The sequence below is a fragment of the Oncorhynchus gorbuscha genome, unplaced genomic scaffold, assembly GCF_021184085.1.
Source record: "Oncorhynchus gorbuscha isolate QuinsamMale2020 ecotype Even-year unplaced genomic scaffold, OgorEven_v1.0 Un_scaffold_2176, whole genome shotgun sequence".
In the NCBI taxonomy this organism is placed as follows: domain Eukaryota; kingdom Metazoa; phylum Chordata; class Actinopteri; order Salmoniformes; family Salmonidae; genus Oncorhynchus; species Oncorhynchus gorbuscha.
In genome coordinates, this window is record NW_025746751.1 from 47,501 (window position 1) to 62,427 (window position 14,927).

General features: G+C 48.4%; 1 pseudogene; it reads left to right on the forward strand.

The window, feature by feature from the left end:
* LOC124025104 overlaps window positions 1–14,601 on the forward strand; it is a 36,670-nt pseudogene extending 22,069 nt beyond the window's left edge.
* Window positions 14,602–14,927: the final 326 nt, after the last annotated feature.

Consider the following 14,927-nt stretch of genomic DNA (forward strand, 5'->3'; position numbering starts at 1 on the left):
CGTTGACCTACTAGCCTGTTGTCGTTGACCTACTAGCCTGTTGTCGTTGACCTACTAGCCTGTTGTCGTTGACCTACTAGCCTGTTGTCGTTGACCTACTAGCCTGTTGCCGTTGACCTACTAGCCTGTTGCCGTTGTCGTAGACCTACTAGCCTGTTGTCGTAGACCTACTAGCCTGTTGTCGTTGACCTACTAGCCTGTTGTCGTAGACCTACTAGCCTGTTGTCGTTGACCTACTAGCCTGTTGTCGTTGACCTACTAGCCTGTTGACCTACTAGCCTGTTGTCGTAGACCTACTAGCCTGTTGTCGTTGACCTACTAGCCTGTTGTCGTTGACCTAGCCTGTTGACCTACTAGCCTGTTGTCGTAGACCTACTAGCCTGTTGACCTACTAGCCTGTTGACCTACTAGCCTGTTGACCTACTAGCCTGTTGACCTACTAGCCTGTTGACCTACTAGCCTGTTGTCATTGACCTACTAGCCTGTTGTCGTTGACCTACTAGCCTGTTGTCGTTGACCTACTAGCCTGTTGTCGTTGACCTACTAGCCTGTTGTCGTTGACCTACTAGCCTGTTGTCGTTGACCTACTAGCCTGTTGTCGTTGACCTACTAGCCTGTTGTCGTTGACCTACTAGCCTGTTGTCGTTGACCTAGCCTGTTGTCGTTGACCTACTAGCCTGTTGTCGTTGACCTACTAGCCTGTTGCCGTTGACCTACTAGCCTGTTGCCGTAGACCTACTAGCCTGTTGCCGTTGACCTACTAGCCTGTTGCCGTTGCCCTACTAGCCTGTTGTCGTTGACCTACTAGCCTGTTGTCGTTGACCTACTAGCCTGTTGTCGTTGACCTACTAGCCTGTTGTCGTTGACCTACTAGCCTGTTGTCGTTGACCTACTAGCCTGTTGTCGTTGACCTACTAGCCTGTTGTCGTAGACCTACTAGCCTGTTGTCGTAGACCTACTAGCCTGTTGTCGTTGACCTACTAGCCTGTTGTCGTTGACCTACTAGCCTGTTGTACGCCTGTTGACCTACTAGCCTGTTGTCGTTGACCTACTAGCCTGTTGTCGTTGACCTACTAGCCTGTTGTCGTTGACCTACTAGCCTGTTGTCGTAGACCTACTAGCCTGTTGTCGTTGACCTACTAGCCTGTTGTCGTTGACCTACTAGCCTGTTGCCGTTGACCTACTAGCCTGTTGCCGTTGACCTACTAGCCTGTTGCCGTTGACCTACTAGCCTGTTGCCGTTGACCTACTAGCCTGTTGTCGTTGACCTACTAGCCTGTTGTCGTAGACCTACTAGCCTGTTGTCGTAGACCTACTAGCCTGTTGACCTACTAGCCTGTTGTCGTAGACCTACTAGCCTGTTGTCCGTTGACCTACTAGCCTGTTGCCGCCTTGACCTACTAGCCTGTTGTCTGACCTAGCCTGTTGCCGTTGTCGTAGACCTACTAGCCTGTTGTCGTTGACCTACTAGCCTGTTGTCGTAGACCTACTAGCCTGTTGTCGTAGACCTACTAGCCTGTTGTAGCCTGTTGACCTACTAGCCTGTTGACCTACCTGTTGTCGTTGCCTGTTGTCGTTGACCTACTAGCCTGTTGTCGTTGACCTACTAGCCTGTTGTCGTTGACCTACTAGCCTGTTGTCGTTGACCTACTAGCCTGTTGACCTACTAGCCTGTTGTCGTAGACCTACTAGCCTGTTGACCTACTAGCCTGTTGACCTACTAGCCTGTTGACCTACTAGCCTGTTGACCTACTAGCCTGTTGTCATTGACCTACTAGCCTGTTGTCGTTGACCTACTAGCCTGTTGTCGTTGACCTACTAGCCTGTTGTCGTTGACCTACTAGCCTGTTGTCGTTGACCTACTAGCCTGTTGTCGTTGACCTACTAGCCTGTTGTCGTTGACCTACTAGCCTGTTGTCGTTGACCTACTAGCCTGTTGTCGTTGACCTACTAGCCTGTTGTCGTTGACCTACTAGCCTGTTGTCGTTGACCTACTAGCCTGTTGTCGTTGACCTAGCCTGTTGTCGTTGACCTACTAGCCTGTTGTCGTTGACCTACTAGCCTGTTGTCGTTCACCTTTGTTTGTTTATTGTTGTTGTTGTTTATTGTTGCCGTTGTTGTTGTTGTGAACTCCAGCAGGTGCAGCAGCCAGCCACTAGTCTGAAACAGTCCGTCAAAGATCGTCTGGGCCCTCTGCCTGCCGACAGCTCAGAGCCCAACCGAGACTCTCGTGTTGCCTCACAGAATGACTTTAAATCCAACCTATCAATGAAGGAGAGGCTGGGCTTCGCCTCTAAACCAGGAAGTACCCCGAGTGGCCCGGCAGGAAAGGTGAGAAAACAAGTCCACTGTGTCAACAAATCTAAATATAGTTTTTGACTTGAGTTTTCCTTTAAGTTGACCACCTCTCCACCAGGTGTTCTCCTATATGAGTCCTCTCCACCAGGTGTTCTCCTATATAAGTCCTCTCTACCAGGTGTTCTCCTATATGAGTCCTCAGTAATAATAACATGGTCCTCCTCTCCACCAGGTGTTCTCCTATATAAGTCCTCTCTACCAGGTGTTCTCCTATATAAGTCCTCTCTACCAGGTGTTCTCCTATATGAGTCCTCTCCACCAGGTGTTCTCCTATATAAGTCTTCTCTACCAGGTGTCCTCCTATATAAGTCCTCTCTACCAGGTGTCCTCCTATATAAGTCCTCAGTAATAATAACATGGTCCTCCTCTCCACCAGGTGTTCTCCTATATAAGTCCTCTCTACCAGGTGTTCTCCTATATAAGTCCTCTCTACCAGGTGTTCTCCTATATGAGTCCTCAGTAATAATAACATGGTCCTCCTCTCCACCAGGTGTTCTCCTATATAAGTCCTCTCCACCAGGTGTCCTCCTATATAAGTCCTCAGTAATAATAACATGGTCCTCCTCTCCAGCAGGTGTTCTCCTATATAAGTCCTCTCCACCAGGTGTTCTCCTATATAAGTCCTCTCTACCAGGTGTTCTCCTATATGAGTCCTCAGTAATAAAAACATGGTCCTCCTCTCTACCAGGTGTTCTCCTATATTAGTCCTCAGTAATAAAAACATGGTCCTCCTCTCTACCAGGTGTTCTCCTATATTAGTCCTCAGTAATAATAACATGGTCCTCCTCTCCACCAGGTGTTCTCCTATATAAGTCCTCTCTACCAGGTGTTCTCCTATATGAGTCCTCAGTAATAATAACATGGTCCTCCTCTCCACCAGGTGTTCTCCTATATAAGTCCTCTCTACCAGGTGTTCTCCTATATAAGTCCTCTCTACCAGGTGTTCTCCTATATGAGTCCTCTCCACCAGGTGTTCTCCTATATAAGTCTTCTCTACCAGGTGTCCTCCTATATAAGTCCTCTCTACCAGGTGTCCTCCTATATAAGTCCTCAGTAATAATAACATGGTCCTCCTCTCCACCAGGTGTTCTCCTATATAAGTCCTCTCTACCAGGTGTTCTCCTATATAAGTCCTCTCTACCAGGTGTTCTCCTATATGAGTCCTCAGTAATAATAACATGGTCCTCCTCTCCACCAGGTGTTCTCCTATATAAGTCCTCTCCACCAGGTGTCCTCCTATATAAGTCCTCAGTAATAATAACATGGTCCTCCTCTCCAGCAGGTGTTCTCCTATATAAGTCCTCTCCACCAGGTGTTCTCCTATATAAGTCCTCTCCACCAGGTGTCCTCCTATATAAGTCCTCAGTAATAATAACATGGTCCTCCTCTCCACCAGGTGTTCTCCTATATAAGTCCTCTCCACCAGGTGTTCTCCTATATAAGTCCTCTCTACCAGGTGTTCTCCTATATGAGTCCTCAGTAATAAAAACATGGTCCTCCTCTCTACCAGGTGTTCTCCTATATTAGTCCTCAGTAATAAAAACATGGTCCTCCTCTCTACCAGGTGTTCTCCTATATTAGTCCTCAGTAATAATAACATGGTCCTCCTCTCTACCAGGTGTTCTCCTATATGAGTCCTCTCTACCAGGTGTTCTCCTATATTAGTCCTCAGTAATAATAACATGGTCCTCCTCTCCACCAGGTGTTCTCCACCTCTACGGGGCTGACTAAGACAGTGTACAACATGGCTGCTCTGAAAGCAGCTCAGAAGACGGCTCTGTTCGCTGGGGTCGCTGCTACAGAGGAGGCTATGAAGAATAAACAGGTGGGAGAGGAGAGGGAGGAGAGAGGGGGAGGGATGGGGAGGAGAGGGATGGGGAGGAGAGGGATGGGGAGGGAGGAGAGGGATGGGGAGGGAGGAGAGGGATGGGGAGGGAGGAGGGGAGGGGAGGGAGGGATGGGGAGGGAGGGAGGGAGGGAGGGAGGGAGGGAGGGAAAGGGAGGGAGGGAGGGAGGGATGGGGGAGGGAGGGAGAGGGAGGGATGGGGAGGGAGGAGGGGAGGGAGGGGAGGGAGGGATGGGGAGGGAGGAGAGGGAGGGATGGGGAGGGAGGAGAGGGAGGGATGGAGAGGGAGGAGAGGGATGGGGAGGGAGGGAGGGAGGAGAGGGATGGGAAAGGAGGGAGAGAGGGAGGGAGGGATGGATGGGAGGAGGAGGAGTTGGGTGGGAGGAGGAGTTGGGTGGGAAGAGGAGAGCATGGGACTAAGGAGGAAGAGATGGATGGAGGAGAAGGTGGGGGGCTGGAAGGGGGAAATAAGGGTTAGGGAAGAGGGGTCATGTTCATCTCTTATCCTGTTAGGAGACTTCTGGGAAAAGAGTCTGAACGTAACAGTTGTCTTTATGTAGCTTTTCCAGACGCTCAGAGCACTTTACCGTGGTTGTGGAAGAGGTGGATTACCACTTTAATATTCCCCTGACAGGAAGCCCTGCGGCTCCAACAGGAAATGAGGAAGAAGAAGCAGGAAATCCTGGAAAAACACATCGAGACTCAGAAGGTGAGTCCCCATAGAGAATGATAGAGGTCTCTAGTGGCCAACAGGCTGTTTAAACAGCTCCATTAAGGGCCTCCCTTCCTTCCATTCCCCCCATAGAGAATGATAGAGGTCTCTAATGGCCAACAGGCTGTTTAAACATGGGCAGGGCCATTAAGGACCTCCACCATGCTTCTGCCATTTTAAAGTAGTCAACGGCGTGGTGTTTTCGTATATGGGTTGTAAAAAGCCCTGCCCGTGCTGTCACAGACGCTGGCAACGGCACAGATATAAAGATGAGTCCTCTATCTATCTCTATGGTTTTACCCTCACCGCGGCTCAATCCATCTGTCCTTACCCATTGGAGAAGAAGGTCTGAGGTAGAGGAGATGAGGTGGCCATGTAAAATGAATCCTCTCTGGTCCCTAGAAGGTCGTTTTTCCTAGGTCTGAGGTAGAGGAGATGTAAAATGAATCCTCTCTGGTCCCTAGAAGGTCGCTAGTATGATGTTTTTCCTAGGTCTGAGGTAGAGGAGATGTAAAATGAATCCCTCTGGTCCCTAGAAGGTCGCTAGTATGATGTTTTTCCAAGGTCTGAGGTAGAGGAGATGAGGTGGCCATGTAAAATGAATCCCTCTGGTCCCTAGAAGGTCGCTAGTATGATGTTTTTCCAAGGTCTGAGGTAGAGGAGATGTAAAATGAATCCCTCTGGTCCCTAGAAGGTCGCTAGTATGATGTTTTTCCTAGGTCTGAGGTAGAGGAGATGTAAAATGAATCCTCTCTGGTCCCTAGAAGGTCGCTAGTATGATGTTTTTCCAAGGTCTGAGGTAGAGGAGATGTAAAATGAATCCTCTCTGGTCCCTAGAAGGTCGCTAGTATGATGTTTTTCCAAGGTCTGAGGTAGAGGAGATGAGGTGGCCATGTATAATGAATCCCTCTGGTCCCTAGAAGGTCGCTAGTATGATGTTTTTCCAAGGTCTGAGGTAGAGGAGATGTAAAATGAATCCTCTCTGGTCCCTAGAAGGTCGCTAGTATGATGTTTTTCCAAGGTCTGAGGTAGAGGAGATGTAAAATGAATCCTCTCTGGTCCCTAGAAGGTCGCTAGTATGATGTTTTTCCTCTCTCGTACTCCCGCGGTCCAGCTGTTGATCTGTAAACTGGAGAAGAACAAGACGATGAAGGCAGGAGACAAGGCGGTGATCATGACAACGCTGGGAACGCTGACCAAGAGTATTACCAAACTACAGCAAGAGATCAAAGGGCTCTCTAACCCTTCGGGAGGACGGGGGGCGCCCAAGAGCAAGGCTCAGGTATATATACACACACACACACACAATACCTCAATCTTCATGACTCATGACTGTCAGGTAGAGAGAGGGTTCTGGTTATAACAGGTGGACATAGACTACTCTGGATCCTGGTTATAACAGGTGGACATAGACTACTCTGGATCCTGGTTATAACAGGTGGACATAGACTACTCTGGATCCTGGTTATAACAGGTGGACATAGACTACTCTGGATCCTGGTTATAACAGGTGGACATGGACTACTCTGGATCCTGGTTATAACAGGTGGACATAGACTACTCTGGATCCTGGTTATAACAGGTGGACATAGACTACTCTGGATCCTGGTTATAACAGGTGGACATAGACTACTCTGGATCCTGGTTATAACAGGTGGACATAGACTCTCTGGATCCTGGTTATAACAGGTGGACATAGACTACTCTGGATCCTGGTTATAACAGGTGGACTACTCTGGATCCTGGTTATAACAGGTGGACTAGACTCTGGATCCTGGTTATAACAGGTGGACATAGACTACTCTGGATCCTGGTTATAACAGGTGGACATAGACTACTCTGGATCCTGGTTATAACAGGTGGACTACTCTGGATCCTGGTTATAACAGGTGGACTACTCTGGATCCTGGTTATAACAGGTGGACATAGACTACTCTGGATCCTGGTTATAACAGGTGGACATAGACTACTCTGGATCCTGGTTATAACAGGTGGACTACTCTGGATCCTGGTTATAACAGGTGGACATAGACTACTCTGGATCCTGGTTATAACAGGTGGACATAGACTACTCTGGATCCTGGTTATAACAGGTGGACATAGACTACTCTGGATCCTGGTTATAACAGGTGGACATAGACTACTCTGGATCCTGGTTATAACAGGTGGACATAGACTACTCTGGATCCTGGTTATAACAGGTGGACATAGACTACTCTGGATCCTGGTTATAACAGGTGGACAGACTCTGGATCCTGGTTATAACTGGACTAGACTCTGGATCCTGGTTATAACAGGTGGACATAGACTACTCTGGATCCTGGTTATAACAGGTGGACATAGACTACTCTGGATCCTGGTTATAACAGGTGGACATAGACTACTCTGGATCCTGGTTATAACAGGTGGACATAGACTACTCTGGATCCTGGTTATAACAGGTGGACATAGACTACTCTGGATCCTGGTTATAACAGGTGGACATAGACTACTCTGGATCCTGGTTATAACAGGTGGACATAGACTACTCTGGATCCTGGTTATAACAGGTGGACATAGACTACTCTGGATCCTGGTTATAACAGACATGTAATAAGCACACAGAAAACATGCCATTTTATAAAGAGGAGTCTGAAATGTTTTCTCCTGGTTATAACAGTCTCTCTCTGTCTCCTGTCTCTAATAATAATAGATCTCTCCTGGCTCCTGTCTGTCTCCCTGTCTCCTCTCTCCTGTCTGTCTCTCTCCTGTCTCCTGTCTGTCTCTCTGTTTCCTGTCTCTCTGTCTCTCTCCTGTCTCCCTGTCTCTCTCCTGTCTCCCTGTCTCCTGTCTGTCTCTCTGTTTCCTGTCTCTCTCCTGTCTCCCTTTCTCCTGTCTCTCTGTTTTCTGTCTCTCTGTCTCTCTCCTGTCTCCCTGTCTCCTGTCTGTCTCTCTGTTTCCTGTCTCTCTGTCTCTCTCCTGTCTCCCTGTCTCCTCTCTCCTGTCTGTCTGTCTCCTCTCTCCTGTCTCTCTGTCTGTCTCCCTGTCTCTCTGTCTGTAGGCTCAGAAGGAGTTGCTGGACACAGAACTGGACCTGTATAAGAAGACCCAGTCTGGAGAAGATACCGTTCAGCTGAAGATCAGATACACACAACTACAGTTAGAGGTAGGGGTCACCTGGAGGTCAGACACAGACAGTTAGAGGTAGGGGTCACCTGGAGGTCAGAACAACTGCCAGTTAGAAGAGTAGGGGTCACCTGGAGGTCAGACACAACTACAGTTAGAGGTAGGGGTCACCTGGAGGTCAGACACAACTACAGTTAGAGGTAGGGGTCACCTGGAGGTCAGACTCTCTCTGTTTCTGTCTGTCAACTCCTGTCTCAGTTAGAGGTAGGGGTCACCTGGAGGTCAGACACAACTACAGTTAGAGGTAGGGGTCACCTGGAGGTCAGACACAACTACAGTTAGAGGTAGGGGTCACCTGGAGGTCAGACACAACTACAGTTAGAGGTAGGGGTCACCTGGAGGTCAGACACAACTACAGTTAGAGGTAGGGGTCACCTGGAGGTCAGACACAACTACAGTTAGAGGTAGGGGTCACCTGGAGGTCAGACACAACTACAGTTAGAGGTAGGGGTCACCTGGAGGTCAGACACAACTACAGTTAGAGGTAGGGGTCACCTGGAGGTCAGACACAACTACAGTTAGAGGTAGGGGTCACCTGGAGGTCAGACACAACTACAGTTAGAGGTAGGGGTCACCTGGAGGTCAGATACACACAACTACAGTTAGAGGTAGGGGTCACCTGGAGGTCAGACACAACTACAGTTAGAGGTAGGGGTCACCTGGAGGTCAGACACAACTACAGTTAGAGGTAGGGGTCACCTGGAGGTCAGATACACACAACTACAGTTAGAGGTAGGGGTCACCTGGAGGTCAGACACAACTACAGTTAGAGGTAGGGGTCACCTGGAGGTCAGATACACACAACTACATTTAGAGGTAGGGGTCACCTGGAGGTCAGATACACACAACTACAGTTAGAGGTAGGGGTCAACTGGAGGTCAGACACAACTACAGTTAGAGGTAGGGGTCAACTGGAGGTCAGACACAACTACATTTAGAGGTAGGGGTCACCTGGAGGTCAGACACAACTACATTTAGAGGTAGGGGTCACCTGGAGGTCAGATACACACAACTACAGTTAGAGGTAGGGGTCACCTGGAGGTCAGATACACACAACTACAGTTAGAGGTAGGGGTCACCTGGAGGTCAGACACAACTACAGTTAGAGGTAGGGGTCACCTGGAGGTCAGACACAACTACAGTTAGAGGTAGGGGTCACCTGGAGGTCAGACACAACTACAGTTAGAGGTAGGGGTCACCTGGAGGTCAGATACACACAACTACATTTAGAGGTAGGGGTCACCTGGAGGTCAGACACAACTACAGTTAGAGGTAGGGGTCACCTGGAGGTCAGACACAACTACATTTAGAGGTAGGGGTTCAACTGGAGGTCAGATTTGAGCCCTACATCGAACTAGTTGTCTGATTGATACATTTATTTCTGGCTGTCTCTCTGTTTAACCACCTGGGGGTGCTGTGTTTCATCTTTATATATACTGTCTGTCGTCTCTGTTTAACCACCTGGGGGTGCTGTGTTTCATCTTCATATATACTGTCTTGTCTCTCTGTTTAACCACCAGGGGGTGCTGTCACACTGTCAGATGTGTCTCATCTTTATATATACTGTCTGTCGTCTCTGTTTAACCACCAAGGGGTGCTGTGTTTCATCTTTATATATACTGTCTGTCGTCTCTCTGTTCAACCACCAGGGGGTGCTGTCACACTGTCAGATGTGTCTCATCTTTATATATACTGTCTGTTGTCTCTCTGTTCAACCACCAGGGGGTGCTGTCACACTGTCAGATGTGTCTCATCTTTATATATACTGTCTGTTGTCTCTCTGTTCAACCACCAGGGGGTGATGTGTCTCATCTTTATATATACTGTCTGTTGTCTCTCTGTTCTCTGTGCTGTGTTTCATCTTTATATATACTGTCTGTCGTCTCTCTGTTCAACCACCAGGGGGTGCTGTCACACTGTCAGATGTGTCTCATCTTTATATATACTGTCTGTTGTCTCTCTGTTCTCTGTGCTGTGTTTCATCTTCATATATACTGTCTGTTGTCTCTCTGTTCAACCACCAGGGGGTGATGTGTTTCATCTTTATATATACTGTCTGTTGTCTCTCTGTTCAACCACCAGGGGGTGATGTGTTTCATCTTTATATATACTGTCTGTTGTCTCTCTGTTTAACCACCTGGGGGTGCTGTGTTTCATCTTTATATATACTGTCTGTTGTCTCTCTGTTCAACCACCAGGGGGTGCTGTCACACTGTCAGATGTGTCTCATCTTTATATATACTGTCTTGTCTCTCTGTTCTCTGTGCTGTGTTTCATCTTTATATATACTGTCTGATCGTCTCTTCTAAATTGCATTGTGTGTGTTGAGGTAACGTTGATCATCCTGTCGTTGTCCCCCTTCCTCTCCAGGCAGCTAAGAGGGGGATCCTGGCTCCAGGGCGGGGCAGAGGGGCTCATGCTCGAGGCCGTGGGGGCCTGAGAGGCAGGGGGAGGGGAAGGGGTTGCCGGGGGAGGGGTCTCCCTGTCCACTCTACAGTAGATCACAGACCCAGAGCCCTGGAGATCTCTGGCTTTACTGAGACTGACCTCCAGGATCTACTGCCACACTTTGCTGTGAGTTGAGCTTCTTCAACTAGTTTTAATGAACACAGTCTGGTTTTAAACTAGTTTTAATGACCCTAGTCTGGTTTTAAACTAGTTTAAATTAACCCAGTCTGGTTTTAAACTAGTTTAAATTAACCCAGTCTGGTTTTAAACTCGTTTTAATGAACCTAGTCTGGTTTTAAACTAGTTTTAATGAACCTAGTCTGGTTTAAACTAGTTTTAATGAACCTAGTCTGGTTTGAACTAGTTTTAATGAACCCAGTCTGGTTTTAAACTAGTTTTAATGAACCTAGTCTGGTTTATATGAATTACATTTGGAAAGTTTGTTGGAGGGCTTTATGTGATGTTTTGGGGGGAAAAATAGAAAATAGCTGTTGAATTGTTGAAAACAAAATGGTCGTCAGCAGTGCTCTGATATCTCTGGGACTAAGAGACCAGCGTGTTTTCACCCTTTCTGGACCAATCAGACACTCCCATCTTTCATCTTATTCCAGTCTTGTTGTTTTCCCCTTTTCTCAAGCAATTTGGAGAGTTGGAGGACTGTCAGATAGACGAGCCATCCTGTCTGGCTGTTATCACCTACAGGAGCAGACCAGAGGCTGAACAGGTAAAACACTTTTCAACCTCGTGACTCAAACTGGACGTTTTGAACCCAGTGCTGCCACGTTGGACAGTCATTCTCCACCTCGTTCTCTCATATGTCTTCCTCTCTTTCTCTCCCTTCCTGTCCTCTCCTGTCCCCTCCTGTGTTCCCTCCTGTCTTCCTCTCTTCCTCTCCCTTCCTGTCCCCTCCTGTGTTCCCTTCCTGTCCCCTCCTGTGTCCTCTCCTGTCCTCTCCTGTCCTCTCATGTCCTCTCCTGTGTCCTCCTCTCTCCCTTCCTGTCCTCCTCTCTCCCTTCCTGTCCCCTCCTTTGTCCTCTCCTGTCCTCTCATGTCCCTTCCTGTCCCCTCCTGTGTCTCCGCTGTCCGTCCTCCTCCCTCCGGTAGGCGGCGCTACACAGTGTCCGTCTGAACGGCAGCGATCTGCGTCTGTCCTGGCACAAGCCTGCCGTCTCCCTGACCTCCCAGGAGCCTGATGAGCAGGAGACGGATCATGACGAGGTGAATGTTGTTTTTCACCAGTTATGGACTACGATATGTTGCTAATGGTTGGGGGAAGTGTTTTTCAGGATGTGTGTGTGTGTGGGGCACAGCGCTTCACAGCTAAGGCTTTTCTCCAGCAGCAGACCACCCTACATACCACTGCTGGCTTCCTTCTGAAGCTAAGCAGGGTTGGTCCTGGTCAGCAGCATACCACCCTGCATACCACTGCTGGCTTCCTTCTGAAGCTAAGCAGGGTTGGTCCTGGTCAGCAGCATACCACCCTGCATACCACTGCTGGCTTCCTTCTGAAGCTAAGCAGGGTCAGTCCCTGGATGGTAGACCAGATGCTGCTGGAAGTGGTGTTGGAGGGCCAGTAGGAGGCACTCTTTCCACTGGTCTAAAGAAAAATAGTGATTGGGGACACTGCCCTGTGTCGGGTGCCGTCTTTCGGATGGGACGTTAAACAGGTGTCCTGACTCTCTGAGGTCATTAAAGATCCCATGGCACTTATCGTAAGAGTAGGGGTGTTAACCCCGGTGTCCTGGCTAAATTCCCAATCTGGCCCTCAAACCATCACGGTCACCTAATCATCCCCAGCGTCCAATTGGCTCATTCATCCCCCTCCTCCTCTCCCCTGTCACTATTCCCCAGGTCGTTGCTGTAAATGAGAACATGTTTCTCAGTCAACTGACCTGGTCAAATAACGGATACATAAAAAGGCCACATGAATCCAGTGAAAATGAGACGATGGGAGGCAAAAAAAAAGATGTCAGGTTGTTTTATCGTCTCTTTATTATCCCGAGGCCTCGGCCTTCCTCTGCTCTGTCGCTCCTTTACGTTCTTCAGTCTGAGACTGCCGTCGTTCCTTTACGTTCTTCAGTCTGAGACTGCCGTCGTTCCTTTACGTTCTTCAGTCTGAGACTGCCGTCGTTCCTTTACGTTCTTCAGTCTGAGACTGCCGTCGCTCCTTTACGTTCTTCAGTCTGAGACTGCAGTCGCTGAAGTCCTTTTGTGGTGACGAGGGACAGGATAAGTCATCCCGGACTGAAGTCATCCCGGACTGAAGTCATCCCGGACTGAAGTCATCCGTCGATATGAATCGTCTCCTAAACAGATCAGAGTATCAAAGCCAGATGTGCTTTACCCCAACGTCTTGTTCCGGCTCTGTCCCAACCCATTAGTTTCTGGACCAATCAGACAGTCCCCAACGTCTTGTTCCGGCTCTGTCCCAACCCATTAGTTTCTGGACCAATCAGACAGTCCCCAACGTCTTGTTCCGGCTCTGTCCCAACCCATTAGTTTCTGGACCAATCAGACAGTCCCCAACGTCTTGTTCCGGCTCTGTCCCAACCCATTAGTTTCTGGACCAATCAGACAGTCCCCAACGTCTTGTTCCGGCTCTGTCCCAACCCATTAGTTTCTGGACCAATCAGACAGTCCCCAACGTCTTGTTTCGGCTCTGTCCCAACCCATTAGTTTCTGGACCAATCAGACAGTCCCCAACGTCTTGTTCCGGCTCTGTCCCAACCCATTAGTTTCTGGACCAATCAGACAGTCCCCAACGTCTTGTTTCGGCTCCGTCCCAACCCATTAGTTTCTGGACCAATCAGACAGTCCCCAACGTCTTGTTCCGGCTCTGTCCCAACCCATTAGTTTCTGGACCAATCAGACAGTCCCCAACGTCTTGTTCCGGCTCTGTCCCAACCCATTAGTTTCTGGACCAATCAGACAGTCCCCAACCCATTAGTTTCTGGACCAATCAGACAGTCCCCAACGTCTTGTTCTGGCTCTGTCCCAACCCATTAGTTTCTGGACCAATCAGACAGTCCCCAACCCATTAGTTTCTGGACCAATCAGACAGTCCCCAACGTCTTGTTCCGGCTCTGTCCCAACCCATTAGTTTCTGGACCAATCAGACAGTCCCCAACGTCTTGTTCCGGCTCTGTCCCAACCCATTAGTTTCTGGACCAATCAGACAGTCCCCAACGTCTTGTTCCGGCTCTGTCCCAACCCATTAGTTTCTGGACCAATCAGACAGTCCCCAACGTCTTGTTCCGGCTCTGTCCCAACCCATTAGTTTCTGGACCAATCAGACAGTCCCCAACGTGTTGTTCTGGCTCTGTCCCAACCCATTAGTTTCTGGACCAATCAGACAGTCCCCAACGTGTTGTTCTGGCTCTGTCCCAACCCATTCGTTTCTGGACCAATCAGACAGTCCCCAACCCATTAGTTTCTGGACCAATCAGACAGTCCACAACCCATTAGTTTCTGGACCAATCAGACAGTCCCCAACCCATTAGTTTCTGGACCAATCAGGCAGTCCCCAACGTGTTGGCTTTCCAGGGAAGGCTTGAGTAGCTACTCCGTTTCAGACTCATTGAGGAGAAGAGGGCAACAGGGTAGCATAACGGTTGAGAGCGTTTGATCAGTAAACCCGAAAAGATTGCTGGTTCGAATCCCCCAGCCAACTAGGTGAAAAATCTCTGTGCCCTTAAGAGCAAGGTATTTAACCCTAATTTCTACTGTAAACCGCTCTGGATAAGAGAGTCAGCTAAATGACTCTCTACTGTAAACCGCTCTGGATAAGAGAGTCAGCTAAATGACTCTCTACTGTAAACCGCTCTGGATAAGAGAGTCAGCTAAAGGACTCCAATGTAAAGAAACTAATGTCCTGTGGGCGTAACATGTGACCAGATTAAAGAGTTTAGGAGTAGCCAGAGATGATCTACTCTCTTGTTTTTCTTTCTTTATAAAAGTCTCGTCTTGTCCCTTTTTTGTAGTTCCAGGAAGAGTCGCTGATTGATGATGCGTTGCTCCAGGACCAATCGAGGAGGATGACGACAACGAACCCATTAGCCCCTGGCGCAGATGAAGACGGCCCCTGATTGGACGAAATGCTAACGTTTTGTTTTTCTTTTTTCTTTGCAGTTTCTGATTGGCTTTTTTTTTTAACTACTAGACTCATTTCACAATAGGTCAGAACCTAAACAGTTAATTAATTCTGTTGTGGCGATTCAGAAGATTACTAGACAAAGTCATGTGGCAGTTTCATGTTTCATGTAAATATAGTGGTTTATTCTTCTTCCTGCTTTTAATTTGTAAAAGTAGTTTAACATGAAGATTGGTACAGTTTTTTTTATAGTTTCTTTGCTTATTGGATTCAAATGAAAATGATACTAGATTACTTTAGGGGGAAAA